Below are 7,285 nucleotides of genomic sequence, written 5' to 3'. Positions count from 1 at the left end.
TGGATTTCCCTCTCCCATGGAAGACCCAGTCCCAGGATTACTCAGATCCAGGATACTTCCAGTTAAGGTTGTGGCTGACCCATTCTCTGACTGGGAGGAGGCGGGCTTAGTAAAGTCTGGGGAGGCCAACTCTCCCTGGGCCTCCTCACAGTGCTGACATAAGAATCCAGGTCAGAATGTGTAGCCCTAATATGATAAGCAGCGCAGAAAGAATAGCGCTTATGTTTCTTTGCTGCCAGAGCCATTAGGAATGGTAACTGCGTGTTCAGCTGGCACACGCTTAAAAATTTTGTGTGCAGATTTTGTGCACCTACGTGGACTACGGTGAAGCGCACGCACAGCCTGTGCACCTGGCTTTACCTAAATTCTGCGCCTAGAGTTGTGCATGTACGCATGTGCGTGGTGTTATGCGCACAGCACGTGCGCAGAGCCAGCATGCACCATGCGTACCGACACTCTATGGTGAGCAATACAAGACCTACAAAAATGCGCACAAGATGGCACCACTGCGGCCTACCACATGGTGTGCCTACCGAACCTGAAGCTGGGCCTAGCCCACCAGGGAGTGCCACTCAGCCCACTCGGAAGCCCAATTCCTCTTACCCCAATGGGATCGGTAATGACGTCAGTATGGCATGCCAAGCAAGGAGACCGGAGGAAGTCTTACCGAAAACCCTCCAATGTTTCTGAATTGGGAGGAATCCTCTTCTCTTTCTCTTTTTTTTTTTTTTTAACTTACCCAGGCTCAGCGCTTACAGGCTGGATAAGACACGGTCTACGGCTGCAGGGAGAGGGCTTTGGCCGTCACTGCCATGCTCGGCTTCCTGCACCTGCTGCTTTTCAGCTGCTTAAGCAGCAAAGTCCATGCCGGAACCCAGCTACTGGACCAAGGCACACCTCTGAGGGATCTCGGAAATCACCTCAGGAATTTCTTCTTCCAAAAGGTACATCGATCCCCATAGGGAAAGCACATTCACATCTGCTATGAGACGGAGAAATACTGAAGGGCTGAGGTCACTGCACAGGTGTATCTAGGGTGACATCAGTTTTGAAACCTGACTCCGTCTCCATCCTGCTTTCAGGATTAGAAATGAATCAGGGGCACTTTCTCTGGCTAGGGAAGAGCTGATCATTTGCCTCTTGCAGTGCAGCCCCGGGACTGTTACAGGGTCAGGAAAGGCAGAGAGAGAGAAAAGGGCACACGCTTAGTTCTGAGGCATTATTGGTTGTAGCTCTTAATCTGCAAATGAACGGATGAAAAACTTTTTACGTCTTGCTGTCTCAGACGGGACAGCTTTTCTTCCTGCTGGGCGCAGACTGATTACATCACACGGGGGCGGAGCCTTACACTGAGCTCTGAAAATGCAAGGGGATTCTCTCTCTCTCTCAAGCCGTTGCAATACCGTGCGCTGGCTGCAGCGCACGCCTCAACCTGCAATTGTTTGCGCATCCATAACCCCCCCGATGCAAATCAGGGGTTAGCGCGTCCAATTGCGTGCGTAAGTAATATCGCTCATACTATGCAAAAAAAAAAAAAAATGTGCGCCCTAGATGCTCATTTTTACTTGCCAAAATTAACACCTGGCATTAATTTTGGAGGAGTCCAAAAAGTGTACAGAAAAACAGATTTTAAGTTAGAGGAACTACAAAATTAGAATGTCCCCCCAAAAATAAAAAGCGTGCAGGCGGTCAGGTTAGGAAAAGGGACAAGCAATTAACGGGCATCTATTTTCCTAACCTGTGACTGTGCACAGGTTAGGAAAATGGATGCTCTAAAATTGAGCATCCATTTTCCTAAGTGGCTGACAGCCACCTCTCCCATTTACATTTTGCATTGGGCGCCCCGGAGAGGTAGATCGGTTGGCATTAAGGGGGCAGGAGGAGCTCAGTCATGACCGCCTCCCTTTAACAGGTGCCAATCTTGCATCGGGCCTGTCTGTGCAGCTCCTATGCGGCGACAGGGTAGGGGCTCTTTTCTCTTTATTCTGTATTTTTTTCCCGTCATTTTCTCCTCAGTCTGTTTTATAGATCCATAAATTTCTGCCTTTGGGCACGTTATTCTGCAAACACGTGGTGAGGCTGCAGGCGGCATCAGATTTCTTCACCCCGTTTAACGTTAAGGTCTCTCTGCAGCTCCCGGTATGTCTTTCTCTATGTTAGGGAGGCATCCCTAGAATACAGGACAACCCCTTGGTTAAAAGCTGTAGCAAAGATTGCCACGCTGACCCTCCTCTTATCTCTGCCCTGGTAGTCACAGCAGGCCAGTGGGGTGGGGCCACCGTAAGCAAGTAGGGGGCCGATGCAATAAATATGTGCGGAAAATGGACGCTCAGTGTTGTGTCCACTTTCCTAACACGTGCCCAGCCAGTGATCATGAAGGGTCACGCTAAAAAGGAGGCACTAGGGACAAATGTGTGCCCCTAGCATCTCCTTGGCCGCGGGTGCCCAGGAAAGGTGGCTGTCAGTGGGTTAGGAAAATGGATGCTTGTTAATTGAGCATTCATTTTCCAAACCTGACCACCATACACTTTAAAAATAATTTTTTTTTAAACATTCTGGTCCTTTTGGTTCCTCCAACTTAATATCACCAGGATATTAAGTCGGAGAAAGTACAGAAAAGCAGTATTTTCTGCTTTTCTGTACACTTTTTGGGCTGCTCAGAAATTAACACCTGCTCTGGGCAGGCGTTCATTTCTGAGGGTAAAAATGCGCAGGTCGGGCGCACTTTTTTTTCAGTCAGGGGAGAATAGCTAATAGCCTCATCAGCATGCATTTGCATGTGATAAGCAGTATTAGCATCGCGGGGGGAGGGGGGGGTTTGGACGCGCAGTTTGGACGCACTAATCCCCTTATATAATAAGGGCTTGTGGACGCACATCCAAAACCAGCATCCAACCACGAGTTAAACAGGGCGCTGGGATGAGCAAACTGTATTGCATCGACCCCCAATATATCAGTCCCTGCAGCTGCTGCTCTTCACCCCACACCCCCACCAGTGTAGCCTGATCACAACGGAAATGCACAGCACAGGGGAAGAGAAGCCACAGGGACAGGGCCCACATGCTTAGCCTGTCCCTACTCCGCCAAAAGAATTGTGCCCCTACAAACCGAGAGGAACCTGAAGCATAGGAATGGGAAGAGGAAAAGGACCTGGGAGTGGTTTCTAATCCAATCCACCACCTTGGTAACCCCTTTGAGGTCACTCAGTTTATTAATTAGCCTCCTCTATCAAAAGATTTGCTGAAATCCAAGTAAACAATATCGAGTACATCTACTTGATCTAATTCTCCAGTCCCCCACTCAAAGATATCAGATTTGTTGGAGTGGGAGACTCTGCCACTGGTAAAAACCATGTTCCCTCAGCTCCTGCAGTCCACTGGATTGTAGTGAGCTACCCCCTCCTTTAGTTGAGATTCCATTAATTTTCGCATCCCGGTAAGGCTAACGGGCTGGAAATGTCCATCCTCCTCTTTCTCTCTGAAGAGGGACCACATCTGCCCTTCTCCTTTCTGTAGAACTACCCCCCGTCTCCAACAATTTACTAAAGAGCTCCCTTCAGTGAACCCAACAGAACTTCTTTGAGCTCCCTAGGATGCATCCCACCCAGCCCCATGCTCTGTCCACTTTCAGTTTTGCTAATTGCACAAAAAAATATAAATGAAGATACCAGTCACTAGTGTTTCACTTTGACCACAACCTCAGTTATCTCCTTTAGTTGCTCGAGCAGCACACTTCTGCGGCTTCTCTCCGAATCTCCTCTTTCCTTCTGCAGCATCAATCATTTTAAGAAGGTATCACCAACAAGCTTGTTTTCATTTGCCCAGATAAAGATCTTAAATTATCATTTTATCTTTTCCAGATTCCCTCATATAATATTGTCACATTCCAAATGGTGAGGTTTTTTTTGTGTATTTCCTAGATTTAAATATAGGATTTATTGCATTGTAATGGCAGTACCTCATCTCCTTTCACATGAGTGTTGCCAGCCCTTTTCACGTTTTCATTAGTGGCTGTGATACGTTCACTCTTGCCATGGGTCCATGGTCTAGAACTGTAGCAGAGATGTTATCTTCACCCTAGGATTTTGCAGCATTGCCATCACCCTCACTAGCACTAGTGCTGAGGCTAAGGGTGGGCACATTTTTATCTTCAATGATGTTGGTTTGTCATTTCGCTTCTTTTTATGCTTAAATAGTAGTAGTTGCCTTGAGCAGATTTGGTTGAGGTGTTGTTGAAGGAGATCACCATGAGAATGTACTCAACAAAAGACTTGCCTAGAGCATCGTATTTTGCAATTATTCTCCCCCCAAAGGCCTCTTTTATGGATTAGTGCCTCCAACTGGGTTTGTTTTGTAGATATCAAGACAAGAAAGAATCTCACTCATAAATCAGAGGCATGCAGGATACAATCTCAATCTCTCAAATGTAGTGTTAGTGCTTTTCTTAATCTGCGAATTGTGTCAAAAAGAGCTTCCAGCTGGCGGTCACAGGGCAGGGGTGGCCAACTCCAGTCCTCAAGAGCCACAAATGAGCCCGGTTCTCAGGATATCCACAATGAATATGCATACGATGACTTTGAATATGATGATGAAAGTGTATGCAAATTAATCTCATGCATATTCATGGGGAGGAGGAATAGCCTAGTGGTTAGAGCAGTGGACTATGAACCAGGAGACCAGGGTTTGAATCCGGCTGTCACTCCTTGTGACCTTGGGCAAGTCACTTTACCCTCCATTGCCTCAGGTACAAACTTAGATTGTAAGCCCTCTGGGGATAGAGAAATACCTACAGTACCTGAATGTAAACCGGTGTGATATCTTATTTGAGATTGAATGTCGGTATATAATAATAAATAAATGTTGGATATCATGAGAACCTGGTCTGTTTGTGGCTGTCAAGGACCAGAGTTGGCCACCCCTGACATAGGGTGTAGTATATAGGCAACATACTGTGGGGCGTTTGGAAGTTCTTTTTAATCAAACCTTTGAAACCCGAGACAACAGGACCTATTTTTATATCTTTCTGCCATATTTTCCTATTCAGTTCCTTTCTAAGGTTTATATATCACTTTATTCCGCCAAAGTGGTTTATCTCATATGTGATAAATGCATCAATAAAGCATAGTATAACAGTATAATTAAATGTCTTGATATTTAATGATGATCCATTTCTCCAGACATATTACTGAAGCATCTCTTCATGCAGACACTTCCATTAGCATCACAGTTTTTGTGCATTTCTCATTTACTGCTAAATCTGGTTTTCTTGCGAAGAGCCATTTATTGGTTGGAATGAGGTATATCCCAGGTAATCGTAATGTCTTCCTGATCAGCAATTCTGTAATTGCCGGGTCATGATCTTAGAGCTTTTCAGGTACAGCAAAGTTACAGTATCTACACAGATCCCAGAGGATGAGCCGGGCCACCTTACTGTGCCCTTCTGTAGATAGGCCTTCGAACATCAGCACATCACACCCAGCAGTGAGATGTGAACCATTTCCAGATCTGTGCTACAGAGCCTGCGTTTGTCTGTTTTGCTGATTTTTTTTAAATGCTTGCTGTAAACCACCTAAGTCCATTGTCTCCTGTGCTTGCAATTATCCATCGCTCATCTTCAGGCCCAGGTTTAAGCACAGACAACCTAGGCAACTGCCTCTGGAGCCCAATTTTCACTGGCTCCGCTGCCTTATTGCCGATTCGGGCTGGAGGCCGGCACTGTTACAGAGGACAGTGGCGGTGACAACTGCATAGTGAGGGAGGGATTTGGACAAGAGTGATCGGAGGATGTGATGATCCCCCCCCAACACCACCAAATTGTCTATGGACACCTACATAGTAAAGCTGACCCTGCTCACCCTTAAGTTTAAGTTCTCTTCTCTTATCCATTCCTGGTTAGTGCAGTAGCTCTCTTCTTCTATACCCTTTTAGTATTAAAACAGAGTGAAGCTCTTATCACGCAAAGTATATACATATAATTTATTTCATGGTAAAGCACCTCCAAATAGCATTGTTTTGTGCAAACCTTCATGAGAATGAATCTCACTCATCAGCCAGGGTATGTTGGGTACGATCTTATTCTCTCAAATTTACTGCTAGTGCTCTTCTGAATATTTGAATTGTGTGAAAGAGAGCTTCCTTCTTGAGCTCACAGGATGTAATATGTACAGGCAACATATCAAGATAAGCTTGGAAGATTTTTTTTTTTTAATCAGGATACTGGTACCTAATATAATTCGGGATAATTTCTGTATCTTTCTGCCATATTTTCTTGGTCTTTGATTGCAATTTTAATTATTTAAGGATCTTCTCTTTCTCCACAAGTTGCACAGAATAGTTGCTGGATACTGACACTTCTATCAGCAATTTCATTCTTGCTTTTTATTTCCCTTTAATACAATGTTAAATTTTCTTGCATCATGCTTTTCATCAGTTGGAATGGAAATGTCCCAAGTGATTATACCACCTTAATTGTTTGCAACTCCATCACAGTTGTGATCCCAATGTTTTCCTGGCACAGTAAGGTTCACCATTGAAAAGCTGGCATGAATTAGATATGCTACGTGGGTGATTGCATCTGACGGCGACAAGGACCCAGCTCTCAGAGCTCATTGAGGACTTTACTGAGCATGCACAGGTATTGCCGCACGAGCATGCTGCCTTATAGGCTTTTCAGTCTTTCCTTGTCTGAACTACTATACAGACATATCATCTCCCTCAATATTTTCTACTTTTTTGGTATCAAGTGTCCCTATCTGCCTCATTGCTTTAAAAAGTTTTCTGCTACTTCATTAGCAGCCCTGAAACAGAACTTTCTAAAATTATACCAAGACACATAATCAAAGAAGATGTCAAAGAGCACACAGAAGTCTAAGACCAAGAAGCCTGTGGTAAGCAGCCTGCATCTGTGGTTACCAGAGGTCCATCACAGATACAAACGCCATCTGCTAACAAGACTTGGGCCCGGACCACAACTCCTCCAGCTGCTATAGCTGAAATTGTATAAGAACCTAAGAAATTGCCATACTGGGTCAGACCAAAGGACCATCAAGCCCAGCATCCTGTTTCCAACAGTGGCCAATCCAGGCTACAAGTACCTGGCAAGTACCCAAACCCGTAAATAAATCCCATGCTATTAATGCCAATAATAAGCAGTAGCTATTCCCCAATTCAACTTGATTAATAGCAATTTATGGACTTCTCCTCTAGGAACTTGTCCACACCTTTTTTTAAACCCAGCTACACTAGCTGCCTTAACCAAATCCTCTGACAATGAATTCCAGAGCTTA

This window comes from Rhinatrema bivittatum, chromosome 2 (assembly GCF_901001135.1).
Source record: "Rhinatrema bivittatum chromosome 2, aRhiBiv1.1, whole genome shotgun sequence".
In the NCBI taxonomy this organism is placed as follows: Eukaryota; Metazoa; Chordata; class Amphibia; order Gymnophiona; family Rhinatrematidae; genus Rhinatrema; species Rhinatrema bivittatum.
The sequence above is the reverse complement of the archived record's forward strand: the minus strand, read 5'-3'. Positions refer to the sequence as shown.